At 36.3% G+C, this 14,870-nt stretch overlaps 1 long non-coding RNA gene across 8 annotated transcripts in view; it reads right to left on the bottom strand.

Moving 5' to 3' along the window:
* The window catches only part of LOC110345494 (uncharacterized), a 326,656-nt gene that overhangs the window by 36,461 nt on the left and 275,325 nt on the right, over nucleotides 1-14,870 (bottom strand). For 4 of the 8 annotated variants that reach the window (XR_015446890.1, XR_015446883.1, XR_015446884.1 and 1 more), the window contains 2 exons: nucleotides 13,823-14,034; nucleotides 1,460-10,499 (listed from right to left, as the gene is read on the bottom strand). This is a non-coding gene — a long non-coding RNA (uncharacterized LOC110345494). Of the gene's footprint in view, nucleotides 1-1,459; nucleotides 10,500-13,822; nucleotides 14,035-14,870 lie in introns of those variants that run through there. The other 4 variants (XR_015446886.1, XR_015446889.1, XR_015446887.1 and 1 more) reach the window with 1 other exon arrangement.

Here is a 14,870-nt window from a genome sequence, read left to right as displayed (position 1 = left end):
TCAACAGCCCACTTGAGCCCCTGCCTTGTAGCCTATATCCAGCAGAAAACAGTGTGGGTCACATTTCCCATCTACCATTGGAAGCAAGGACATGCACTGGCTTGAACAGTAATCAGTCTGTGGGGAATGAACAGAAGGGCCTCTAGGGCAAGGAGGGGACCACAAAGGCCCCTAGGCACTAAAGCTAGGCACATAAAATCATGTCTGGCCAGATCCCAAGACTGCATATAGTGGAAAGAAATCACTCATTCACTGACACAGAAATTTTTTCTTTCACTCAAACTTTTTAAAATTGTTCATATTTTTTATTTTTATTTTTTCTTCATCCAGTTTTTTCAGGGTTAGGGGTTTTCTCCCACTTTATTTTTTCTCTTCTTTTAGTTTCTATTTTTATTCTTTTATCTTTTTCCTTTCCAGTGTTTTTCCCCTCCTTACCTCCTGGTTTTATTGTTTATCTTTTTTCTTCTTATTCCTGTTCATTCTTCCCTGCAACTATTCTATCACTATTAATTTCCTTTCATTCCTTGATAGGACTCCGTATTTTACTTTTCTCTCCTCATATCGCATTGGTTAATTTTTCAAATTTTGCTTTTTTCTTCCTTCTCTGGTTCTCTATAATGGATGCTGATTTTATTACTCTAGTCAAGGTGTCATCACTGTTGCTATGAATTGGTTTTCTTGAGATGCCAATATTTAGATTGCCTGGGGGTTATTAACAATACGGTAGCCCATCTGGGAGAACTTGGGTATTGGGCCAAACAAGCTGACACTTCCCAACTCAAGTAAATGAAGCTGGTACAGAGGCAATGGCCAGTAGTTAGCCATGCTCAGAGAATGCTACTGAAAAGTAGACATTAACTAAAGAGGATTCCAAACAAAACCTTCCACTCTAATAAACCCACAAACCTCAACACAAAACAAAGATAGAAACATGAGAAGACAAGCCAACAAAATTCCCCCAAACACTCCCAACTCTCCCAAAGCTGATCCAAGGGAACCAATGAGAGGAAACCAAGAACCTCACATCCAAATAGTCTGGAATGGTATCGGGGACCTAACAAAACAGTTCAATAAGGCAACTGGCAAGATCACATAAGACATAAGTAACAACACATTGGGCCACTTAGACAACATCATCAGGGAGCTTAAAAATACACCAATAAAAATATAGAAGAGCTACACACAATGATGTACAACATATGACCAACAGAAAAAGTGATTAGAGTTCATAAGAGGGCTCCAAATAGAAACTCAGGAAATTAAAACTTCTATTAAAAGTATGGGCAACAGAAGTGACCAATTGTGAGGACAGACTCCCAGAACTAGAACACCATCCTATTGTCAGGGACCAATTAAAGAGAGACATCTTAAAAACAAGAGAACATGAAAAATGGATCCAACACTCCTAAATTTTGCCAAGATTCATTGGAATTAGTGAAAAATCAGAAGATAGCACAAATGGCATAAAAACCCTGTTTATTGAAATAATAGATGAAAACTTTCCAAATATGGTGAGATAATTTAACATAAAGATAAGTGATACATACTATCTTAGTTACTTTCTCATAGCTGAGACACCATACTTGATATCTACAAGAGAGGAAAACTTTATTTTAGCTCACAATTTGTAGAGGCTTCAGTCCTTATTGAGCTGGCTCCAAGACAAGGTACCATGGCAGAGGGTGATGGGAGGCAGAAAGCAGAAAGACTTCCTTCTTCTTTCCCCTTTTCTTCCATACAAACCACAAGCCTGTTGGTTGGTGCCACCCACACTCAGGGTGGTTCTTCCCTATTCAGTAAGTCAATCACCCATACCCAGAACTATGTCAAAGCAATTAATGGACACAGTATCCAATATTGTGGTGGTTGGTTGTTTAGCTATCAACTTGAGTGGGAACGCCCAGCTGAATTGAGTTAGCATAGTTCTGGACATGGAAGACCCACTAAAGGAGGCTTGTTTTTGGAATGGTACAAAAGGAGAATAGGAAGGGAATATTTCATGCTGATTTTCCTTGGAAGAGCTTCATCGGGGGCTGATTTTCCTTGGAGACGCTTCTGCTGTTCTCTTCAGAGGAGCTCTAGTCCTCACTGCCATGAAGGATGGCTGCTGTTCTCTAAGGAGGAGCTCCAGTGTTCATCTTCACCTTAGGCATTTTCTCCTAGCTTTTGGCACAGATTCTTCAGCTTCCAGCACTGGCTTTCCGGCTCTCCAGGACAGACCCTTCAGTCTTCTGTCGCAGGTTCCTTAGCCTCGTGATACAGACTCATATGGGACATTCCCATGGGCTCCAGGCCTTCGGCAGAATTCTTTGGATTCCTAGCATGCAGACAGATCTCTTGCACTCTTCTACATTTGACTCTGTGGGCAGATATTGTCAGCTAATCTTGTAAATTTCTGTGTCCTGCATTAAATCTGTTTTTCTTGAAAACATTGATGAATACACACACTCATGATCCAGTCACTCACAAAAGCCCCATCTATGCATGCATGAGGCTTTGGGGGAGACATCTAGATAACAAGCCATAACACACACAGAACCTCAAAGAGCCACAGTCAGAAAGAACCTCCCCATGACACACCATAGTGAAAATCCCAGAAGTCCAACACAAGAGGAGAATCTTAAAGTAGTTAGAGAAAAGAAACAATTTACAAAGAAAACCCCATTAGAATTACAAAAGATTTCTAAACACAACCCTTAAAGGCCAGGAGACTTTAGAGTAGTGATGGTGAACTTTTTAGAGCTTTCAATGATACAAACAGCCTGCTGTGACATGCATGCTGTAGGTTCACCACCACTGCCTTAAAGTGTTTCAAGCCATAAAAGAAACAATTTCCAACCCAGGCTACAAAGCTATATTTCAAAATTGATGGAGAAATAAGGTAACTTCATGATAAGGAGCACCTAAAGGAATTCATGGCCACCACAGCAGCACTCCAGAAAGAGAAAATGAAGCTAACAATGCCAAGATGTCCAATAGAATGAATGCACAAGGTAAGAAGAATAGTTAAGTAGAAGGGAAAGAAAAGAAATCAGCAACAGTAAAATAATGCAATGACAAGACCCACTTAAGGAAGCTTGTTGTCAGAATGGTATAAAAGGAGAATGGGAGGGGAAGATTTCATGCTGATTTCCCTTAGAAGAGCTTTGTTGTAGCTGATTTTCCTTGGAGAAGCTAAAAATCCAAAGATAGAAAGCAATATTCCATGAAATGGGAACCCCTGCCAAAAAAAAAAAAGCAGGAGTAGCTATCCTATACTCAGAAAAAGTGGACTTCAAGCCAAAACTGATCAGAAGAGACAAAGAAGGTCACCACATATTGGCTTAGGGAACAATTCAACTGGAAGAAATAACAATTTTTAAAAATATATGCACCAGACACTGGCACACCCAACTTCATAAAACAAACACTACTAGACATAAAAGATCAGATAAACATTAACAGAATCATAGTGGGGGAATCTCAATACCCCACTACCACAAATAGAGCAACAAGATTAAAAAAACAAATAAAACAGAGTTGAATCACATGTTTGAACAAATGGACTTGATAGATATCTAGATGGTGTTCCACCCAACAATAGAAGGCACATTCTTCTTAGTACCACATGCAACTTTTCCAAAATAGACCACATACTAGCCAATCAGTCATCTTTAAGTGAATATAGAAGTGTCAAAATTATCTTATGGATATTATCAGGTCATATTGCAATGAAACTAGAAATCAATGGCAAAAGAAACCACAGTAATTATGCTAATACATGGAAATTAAACAATACACTCTTGAATAATCAATGAGTCACAGAAGAAATCAAGAAATTAGTTCCTAGAATCAAATAATAATGCCAGTACAATGTACCTGTGGCACACAATGAAAGCAGTCCAAGGAGGGAATGTTGTAGCTGTGAACGCCCACATCAGAAACCAGATCAAGCCCAAATTAATAACCTAATAACAAGAACAATCCAAATCCAAAGCTAGCAAAAGAAAGGAAATTATAAAGATGAGAGCAGAAGTTAATGAAATTGAGACTAAAAAACATTACAAAGAGTCAATGAATGAAAAGGCTGATTCTTCAAAAGAATAAACAAAATGGAAAAATCCTTAGCCAATCTTACTAAAAAAGAAAAAAAAAAAAGGAATGGAAGACCCAAATCAATGCAATTAGAAATTTAATCACCACAGACAGCACTGAAATCCAGAAGATCATTAGTAACTACCGTGAAAATCTTTACTCCAATAAATTGGAGCATTCAGAAGAAATGGATAGATTTTTAGAATTATCAGAACTGAATTAGAATTATGAGATCTGTACCAAGAAGATATGAAAACTCTGAAAAATCCAATAATAGGAAATAAAATTGAAGCAGTAGTAAAAAGCCTACCAACCAAGAAAAAAAACAGAACCCAATGGAGTCACTGCTGAATTCTATAAGAACTTCAGAGATGATTTAATGCCAATACTTCTCAAACTGTTTAGTGAAATCGAAGGGTAAGAAGTACCCCCAAAGTCATTCCTGGAAGATAGTATTACACTGATTCCAAAACCAGACAATGATCTCATCAAAAATTTCCAAAACAATACAAAGCCAATCTCTTTAATGAATAGGATGCAAAAATTCTCAACAGGATTCTAGCAAACAGGATGCAATGAATTATCAAAAAGATCATACATCACAACCAAGTAGACTTTATCCCAGGGATGTAACAATGGTTCAACTATGCAAATCATAAATGTAATACACCACATAAACAGAAGTAAGCATACAAGTCATATGATTATCTCAATAGATACAGAAAAGTCTTTGACAAAATGTAGCATCCATTTGTGATAAAACCCTGAAGAAAGTAGGTATAGAAAGACATTATCTCAATCTGATAAAAGCCATTTGTGATAAATCTCCTACCAATACCATATTAAATAAAATAAAAAGCTGCAAGCTTTCCCTTCAAAATCAGGAATAAGACAATAAGACAATGGTGTCCACTGCCATCACTCCTGTTTAACATATTACTCAAAACCTTAGCCAGAGCAATCAGGCAATATAAAGATATAAAAGAACCATACACGTACATGAAAGGAAGAAGTTAAATTTTCATTATTTGCAGATGGCATGATCCTTTCCAAAGAAGATCCAAAAGATTCCACCAAAAATTGTAGAATTAATAACCAAATTTACCAATGTATCAGGATACAAAATCAACACAGAAAAATCAATAGTGTTCCTGTATACCAATAATGAACTCACTTAGAAAGAAATTGGGAAAAGAGTACCATTCTCAAAAGCCCAAGAAAAATTAAATACTTAGAAATTAACCAAACAAGGAAATGAAAGACCTGTACAATGAAAACTACAGTACTCTGAAAAAAAGAGATTGGAGGGGACATAAGAAAATAAAAATATTTCCCCTGTTGTGTGATAGGCAGAATGAATATTGTCAAAAAGGCCATACTCTGAAAACTGATATACAGGTTGAATGCAAATCCAATCAAAATACCAACAGCATTCCTTACAGAACTAAAGAAAACAACCCTGAAATTCATTTGGAACCAGAAGAGATCCAGAATAGCAAAAGCAATCCTGGGCAACAAGAGCAGAGAAGAAACATAATCTCAGATTGTAAATTATATTACAAAGCCACAGGGATTAAAAAAAAAAAAAAAAGGTACACAAAAACAGACATGTGGATGGGTGGAACAGAACAGAGGATGCAGAAACGCCCACAGGCACATTCACTTCTGTGATCTTTGACAAAGGGGCCAAAAAATACTCCGGAAAAAAGATACCCCTTTAACTAATGGTCCTGGGAAAGAAGAATGAGTCAAAACCCACACATTTCACCATGTACTAAACTAAAATCAAATGGATCAAAGATCTAAATGTGAAAAAAGAAACAATCTGCTAGAAGATAAAATATGTAAAACTCTTGAAGATATAAGCATAGGCAAGGACTGAACACAACACCAATCACACAAGAAATAACACCAAGGATCAACAAATAAGATTATATCAAATTGAAAAGCTCTGTGCAGCAAAGAAAACAGTGTACAGAATGAAAAAACAAGCTACAGAACTGGAAAAAAAATTTTGCCAGCGATTCCTCAGAAGACTAATGTATAAAGACTAATATATAAAGAATTCAAAAAAGATTAGGCCCCCCCCAAAAAGAAAAATGTGCAACTGAAATGAATAGATACTTCTCAGAAGAAGTTCAAATGAACAATAAGTATATAAAAAAATGGTCAACATCTCAGGGATTTGAGAAATGCAAATTAAAGCACCACTGAGATTCTATCTTACTACAGAAACAATGCCTATCCTCAAGAAACCAAATAATAACAAAGGCTGGCAAGACTGTGGAGCAAAAGGAACGCTTGGAATGTAAACTAATGCAACCACTATGGAAATCGGCATGGAGATTCTTCAAAGAAAAAAAACCAGAAATTCATCTGGACCCCACTATTTCTCTTCTAGGTATCTTCCTGAAAGAGTTAAAAAATTACATTACTATGATATAAGGATACCAATGTTTACAGCAGCACACCTCATAATAGCTAAGTCATGGAAGTGTCCTATATGTCCATCACCAGATGAATGGATAAAGAAAATGTGGTACTTGTACACAATGGAGTAGTACTGTGCAATAACTAAGGATGAATTTGAGTTATTTGTAGACAAATAAGTTTCCCTTGTGTCCATAATGTTAAATGAAATAAACCAGACCAGAAGCTTAAATATTGTGTTTTTTCTTATATGAGAAACTCAAAATATAAATAATTAAAGAGCAAAATATAAGATACTTAGAAGGAAACAGGGAGATAAATCTTTTGCAAATGGAAAGAGGACCAAGGTGGAAGTAGGGGACTGGCAGGAGGAAGGGGAAGAAGGGGAGGGGAAGGGAACACAAAAAGAATTAACATGTTATGTCCAAGTACCAACTACCTACTGTGAATATTAACATTACCTACTGCAAACATATACGAATAAATGTGCTTTTTTTCCTTAAATTCTTTTATTGGTACATTTTAGGTAAACAATACATTTACATTTATCATTGGGTGCTTGTACCTGTACATGATGTATCTTGGTAATTTTTTTCCCCATTACCTGTGCACCCTTCACCCCCTCCACCCTTCCCTATTTATATAGACCATGATTGGTCAACATAAGAAAGAAATACAATCTACAAATAAATGAAAAAAAATTTTTTTTAATTTTTTCCCCATTAAGTTTATTGGTACATTTTAGGTATAAAATATAGATACATTCATCATTGGGATCTTGTACCATTACATGAGTATCTTAGTTCTTATTTTTATTCCCCTTCCCTTGCCCTCCCTTCACCCCCTCCACCCTTCCCTACTTGCAAAGACTTTGTTTCCATTTTTTTCCTCTTCTCATATTTTTTCTTCTCCCTTTTTTCCTTTCCCCACCCCTCCCACTTCCCCTGCTCCTTTAGACCTTTTGTTCCTGTTACACAATATCAATTATACATTTTTTAAATTACAATATCAAGATCTAGGAGACATTACCACAGATTTTACAGAATTAAAAAGGATATAGAAAGCATGTTTCAAAAATCTGTTTTGAAATAAATTTGACAACTTCTAAGAAGTACTTTGGAAGACAAATTAATGAAACTAACTCTGGAGGAGATATAAAATTTGAATAGCACCTATTAAAGAAAGTAGATAGCTAGCTTGAAAACCTACCTATATGACAATAGCAGGCTCATATGCATTTTAACTGACAAATGATATCAAACATTTAAAGCAGAAAAAAGAAGGAACACTTCTCCCCTCATTTTAGGAACTCAACATTGTGCTAATCCTAAAGCTGGATAAAGATAATAGAAGAAAAAAGTAGGAACATAGATAGAAATTTGTTTAACAAAACAAACTATTAGAAGTCAGATCTGGCAGGATGTAGAAAGTGGTTTTGTTATAGGGATGACAGTGATGGTTCAGCATTGGAAGATCCACCCCCAAAAGTCATCATTTTAACAGAGGAAAGGAAAAAACCATATGATCCTGTCACTAGTTGGAGAAAAAGTATTGGACCAAATTCTACAGCTGTTCATGGTAAAAGCTATCAGGAGACTAGAAGTACAACAGAACCTTCTCAAGAGACATGTACTTAAAGACAGGTACTCCATACTTCCAGCGAGAATGCCTTATATGAATGGAGAAGATACAATGCTTTCTCCTTAAGGTGGGGAACAAGGGCAGATATGCTTACTCTTTATCTGTCCATTAAACTTTGAAACTTAGGCCCAACCAAAATAGTCTGGCAATAAAATGACACAATTAGGATAGGATTGGCAAGGTAGAAGCAAAATCTTTGTATGTGGATGAAATGATCATCTACAGAGAAAATACTAAGAAATCTCTAGGAGCCCCTAGAACTTGTATTTGAATTTAGCAGGATTAGATAACACAAGGTATATATAAAAATTCGGGTCTGTGTATACTTGCTATAAATGAAGAATTGGATATTGAAATTTAAAAGTTATGTAGGAGTACAAAGGACCTAGAAAAGTTAAAAACAAAAAAAACAGTGTTGGAAGATGTTTAGAACCTAATTTTAAGACTTCTTCTAAAGCTACAGTAATCAAGGCAGTGTTGGTGTAAGGAAAGACATATAGATCATTGGAATAAAACAGAGAATCTAGAAATAGAACCACACATACATGGTCCACTGAGTTTTGAAAGATTATTTAACATTAGCATTTTATAGAATATAAACTCAATTCAAGAGCCGAGGAAGAGATAGTGTTATCAGCAAATGGCACTAGAACACTTGGTATCTGTATATAAAAAATTAACAACAACCCTTTATTTCCATACATGAAAATAACTTGAAGGGATCTATGAACCTAAATATGAAAGCCTAAAAGTATAAAACTTTAAGAAGAAATTATAAGGGAAAATGTTTATGAATTCAGGGTAGGCAAGAACTACCTAGGATACAAAACACATGATGTATAAAAGAAACAAATTGATAAATGAGATTCCATCAAAAGTTAGAACTTTAAATGACATCATAAAATGAAAAGTAGTCCTTAAACAGACCATATTTACAATGCATATAACCTATGAACAGAATATATAAAGAATTCTTAGAACTCATTAATAGACAACCCAATTAAAAAGTAGATATAAGAAGATGATAAATAGCCAGTATAGCACAAGGAATGGTGTGCAACTCTAGAATCAGAAAAATGCTAATCAGTACAATAATAAGATTGAATTATACACTCATTAGGGAGATGAAGTTAAAAGTTTTAAAAGCCTAGTCATGACTTTTTCTTTTTGTTGGATTCTCCCCCTTTGCGTTTAATTTGTCACGCCCAATGGATTCATTCTGCTGGGTTTCCTGGGGTTGTGATCCTCATTGTCTTTTCCTAGGATATTGTCTAAAATTTTTTGGAGTGCCGGTTTGATATTCATGAAGTTCCTGAGGTGCTCTTTATCATGAAAGTATCTTATTTCTCCATCAGTTTTGAAAGATAGTTTTGCAGGGTACATCAATCTGGGTTGGAGGCTGTTTTCCTTTAGGGCTTGAAATACCTCACTCCAAGCTCTTCTTGCCTTGAGGGTTTGCATTGAGAAGTCTGCTGTGATTCTGATGGGCTTTCCTTTGTAGGTGATTTGTTTCTTTTCTCTCACTGCTTGTAGAATTTGTTCTTCTGTTGGATTTCTGGAATCTTAACTATTATATGCCTAGGTGTAGATTTTTTTTGATCAAGGCTAGCTGGAATCCTATATGCCTCACTTATCTGTATGTCAAGTTCTTTTCCCCTCCTTGGAAAGTTTTCTGCCATCACTTCTGTGAACAGTTTTTTTTTATGTCATCTGCACTCTCTCCTTTTTCTTCATTGACTCCAATCGGTCTTATGTTATTCTTCTTTGGAACGTCTAGCAGCTGCTGGATTGATTTCTTGTGTTCCTTTACAATTTTAAAGCAATTTTTCTTTTCCTGGTCACTAATTGCAATCTTTTCTTCTATATCTGAAATTCTATCCTCACATTGGTTCATACTGCTGTGCAGACTTTCAATGGAGTTTTTAATCTCTTGGAAATCTGTTTGCATCGTTTTTATGGATTCCATTTGTTTCCTATGTTGGGATTCCATCATGTTCCTCAGCTCCTCTATTTTTTTATCTGTGTCCTCTCTAGATTTATGATTCATGCCTTGCACCATGGGCACAATCTTTACTGTTACCTGAGTAATTATTTCTGATTTCATTTTTCCCAGATTCTCTTTTGTTGCCAGTTCAGAGAGTCCAGGTGGTTGAGTATCAGATTGCTCCATCTCATTTCCCATTGGGGTTGCTGTAGGTGATCCAGAAGTCTGCTTTTGAGGCTTGTTTAAGTGTCTTCTCATTTCCATTGCGGGGGGCGCTTCTGGCGCCCACGCAGCTCATCTTCTCTGCCCTAGGAGCTTGGGATGGTGGTGGGGGAGCTTCCTTCCAGGTGCTGGGACCAGCTCAGCTTCGCTTGAAAAAAAATTTTTTAAGAGTTCAGTCTCAAGAAGACCACTAAAATACTTCTACCTTTGATGACACATTATGAAATTGGAAACAAACCTAATTCCCACCAATATCAGAATGAATAAAGTCTAGTCCTTATTGAACACTGTTATGGCTTGTGTTTAGATGACCTCCCAAGCCTGATGAGGTGGGACTTTCTTTTTCAGAGGTGGCTTAATCTGAAATGTGTGATGCTGGGATTAAGGGTATGTGATTACTAAACCGTTACATGTGAGTGATTGGTTTGGCACCACCCTTATCCTGGTAGTCTGGATGGGATAAAAGGGGCAGAAAAACACTGTTAAGGTCCCTTGTTGCTTTCGCTACCATGTGGGTGTCCTCTGCAACACCCCTCTGCCATGTGCCACCCTGTTTTGAAGCCAGCCCATTATGAACTGAAACCTCTATGAACTGTGAGCTAAAAAAATCCTTTCCCCTTTAACTTTGGATGTTGGGTATTTTGTCTCAGCAACAAGAGAAAAGTAAGACAAATACTATAGGTTAATATATGTATTAACTCTACAGTGATACTTATCAATACACTTGAATTTCACAAATATAATGTTAATCAAAGGATTCCATTACAAAGAATACATATTGTATACTTCTATTTATGAAAACTTCAATAACAGACAGAATAATCTGTGCTTCTTAATTTCCTAGTAAGGATTTTTCTGAAATTTGACTCTTCTGAAATCTTTTGAATTGATTCAGAACATCAAGGTAGCCATTATAGCCCAAGTAAAGACACAAAAAAGGACTTTCCGAACTGCTTCAGAATGTGGCGAGAACTATGGGATAAGTGTGTGTGAAACAATGGGCAGTACTTTGAGGGGGGATTAATGGCAGTGTATCTTGCTGTAAGATATTTCTTAAAATTTAAACATTCATCATATTTTTTCATCACACCTACACAACTGCAACCCTAAAACTATAGGTTAATAATGTATCAATAAAACAATAGTAACATCTTTGTAGTTCTCAATATGCTCATTTTCTGAATGCTCAAAAATTCATTACAAATATGACTGATAAACTCAAGGATAACTTTTATTTTGTGATTTTTTTTCAAGAATATTTGTAGACCAGTTACCAAGTAAAATTCCTTCAATGTACAAGATGTATCTTTCCTTTAACTTAAAATTGTCACTAGTCACCAAATTTTTTGTTTATTGTCAATCCTGAGATATTGATCAATTTTATATTTTCAAACAATTTTTGAGTCATTCTCTAGATAACAAAAGGGTATAGTTGTATAATTTTATTTGACTTTCACTGTATGCATGTAGTTAGATCTAAAATGTTGCTAAAAATAATAAAAGAAAATATTTCCCTATATAAGATATTTTTGTGATATACTTTCTTCCACAGTAAGAAATAAAAGTGTTATAAATGTCTATTTCAGATTTTGGAAAAAAATCAATTGACCCTAAGATCATTACCTCAGTCATTGCTACACCGGCCACTGGTTAAACCTTACTTATGGGTTATATTTGTTATTTTTCTTCAGTGTGTCCTTTTCAGGATTCCTCTCCCAATAGCACAACACAGTGCAGCTACTGAAAGAACTTCATTTTGCCCAGAGCTTCACTTCCATCCTTGCTCCAAGTATTTGAGAAATGAGAAAACCTCACAGGGAGATGGTACACCCGCAAGGCTTTTAAGAATTTGACATCTCCTATGAGGCCCCACATTCCTCCACATGCAACATTTTGCTGGAAGCCTTGATCAGGGTAACAAACTGATGCAATCTGATCTGCCAGAAATCACAGGATGTCTGTAGGCCCCTATCTGCAGTCCACTCTCTGTGAAGATGGTCTAACATTTTTCATAATGTTAAAAATAATACATACAAAAATTTCTATCTGTGCTCCAAAACATCATCCACAAAATGAAAATAAATGACATCATGCAAAAGAAATAAAAATTTTTCTTAAAACAAAGTGATTTTCTTGTGAGTAGGGTTGGTTTGCCTGGAAGCTAAAATTTAAAATATTTTGAAAACTTTGAGCAATGAACTGAATCTTTTTCAGAATATTAAAAAAGAAACTTAATACAGATAAATGCTGAAAAATAAGACTAAACTGTACTATTTCAGGATGAGGTGACAGTAATGTGGGTATGAGGAACAGCAGGGCTTGAGTCAGTGGAATCCTCACAATGAATCAACAGTAACATGATCATATACTCAGGGGCAGACATGTGTCCTGACTCCAAGAAGAAAACTACCTTGAGTCTCGAATGCCCCACTTTAAAGGAGTAGAAACAAACTCAAGAGTGTGCAAACGAAATTAACAAGGATGGAAACCTGACCTTAGACTATAACGCAGGGGGAAAATCATGTAAACAAGGAATTTTACCATAGAGGTCTCAGTGGAAGCATGACTATTGTCTTCCAGCACATGGCTAGCTCTGTTCTACATGACTTCAAAAGTTGAAAGAAGGACTGATGTTGACACAGTATAAGGAGGAACTTTGTAATTTCCAAAACAGCCCCAATGATGGAAATGTTGCCTTGGGTGTTCCACGTCACTAGAGATGCACAACCGTGGCTGGGGGAAATAAATCTCTGGCTAAGCTTTTGTAAGAATCAACAGGGAGTTTAGACTAAATAACCTGCAAAACCTCTCAAACCCTGAGTTCTGTGATTCTCTTACTCTAAAACAAGTATTTAAAAGCAGCAGAACATGAGTGCATGCTTGACAGCTTAACAACATTAAATCACTCTAATTCATTAGATTCCCATTGAGCGCCGCCATGACATAGGTGGGCAGAAAGCTATTCGGCTGTAAAACCAGATGGGATTCAAATACAGCACTGGCTCTTCTACTTGCTGACTGAGCAGATGTGGGTCAATTACTAACCTCTCTGAGTCTCAGTTTTCTGTGAAGCGGGGATAACAGCATGCATCTTGCAGGTGTGTTTAACTATTGGTGGTAGCTAGGCAACAGGTGTAGCCCCCAAAAGATTCTCAATCTACAACAGCTATTATTACTATCTTCGGAGAATGTCTGAAACACACCACTCCAGTTACAATGATGGAATTCTAAACTCAGCACAACTTGATGAACTTTACCATCCTAAACGAAAGAAAATACTGACCAAACAAGAAATGAAAAAAAGAAAGTAATCTCAGTTTAAGGAATTATATCAAACTTCTTTCTTCCCAAATGCAGAATCCTTCCAACTTTGGCACATTTGAAAGTTGCTTAAACAACCATTTATTTAAATATCATGAAGGAGCTTAGTGTAAATTGATAACCCTAGGCTAAAAACAAACACAGGTTTACCAGTAACATGCAGAAGGCAGGCCATGGGCTGAGAACAGACAGAACGATATCCGAGAGCAGCTTCTTTCTTTACCCGCTTAAACTCTAGGCAAGAGCTATATGGTTTCTCATCATGAGGCACACTGTTTTGTTTTTCCTTTTTTTCTTCATCATGAAGTTCCCAGTGATGATATGTTAGAAGATGTAAATGTTGACATTTCTCCTTCAGAGAGCTAAGGAAAAGAAAAAATGTGAGCATAATTTTTATTACTTTCTGTTTATTAAACTCTGGTTGGAAATATTAATCTTGGTAGTATTAAAAATACATAGTTTTTTTTAATTTTTCCAAGATTTGTTTTCTTTACATTCAGCTAAAGTGTATGGTGCTGGCTACTTTAGTGGAAAGACATATGAGATTTATCTTAGAGAATCTAGACTCTAGGCAGACCTTGGCTCATTTGTCATCCTTTTAAAACAGAAATCAAATTATACTGACCTCTGCTCAAAACCCTCAAAGCCCTCACCATGCCCACCTGGCCTTATGCAATGAGTCCCTCCTTTTTCTACTCTCAGATTACAGTACCTGCCATTCCCACCTGCCTACACATTTGGGTCACCTGCACTTGCTGTTCTCTCTGCCTGGAATGAGTGTTCCCTAGATATACAGTGTAGCACACTTCCTCACCTCACTTAGAACTTGCTCAAATATTATCTTTGCTGAACATTCTACCTAAGAGTACTCCCTTCATCATCCTTTATCCCTTACCTTGTTTAATCATGTTTTCTTAATACTAATCACCTCAACTACTGTACATGTATTTAATGTCTTAATTATGCCCCTTCCCCCTGGATTCTAAGTCCATGAAAACAGTGACCATGGCTATTTTCCCCACTACAATAATCCCAACATTTAGATCAGCACACTACCTACATAGTGCATGACAGGCACATAGTAAGCATTTGTTGAATTAATAAATTCATTAATAACTTTCCCACTTGTGTTCCAAACTAAGATGCAGAGGCTGAACTAGAAAATCTTTAACTTCTTCTCATGCCCTAGCATTAAATG

Source organism: Heterocephalus glaber, unplaced genomic scaffold (genome assembly GCF_053883595.1).
Source record: "Heterocephalus glaber isolate CG9 unplaced genomic scaffold, H.glaber_assembly_v1.0 deba00001733, whole genome shotgun sequence".
Classification (NCBI taxonomy): Eukaryota; Metazoa; Chordata; class Mammalia; order Rodentia; family Bathyergidae; genus Heterocephalus; species Heterocephalus glaber.
This window is presented reverse-complemented; position numbering and strand designations above follow the sequence as displayed.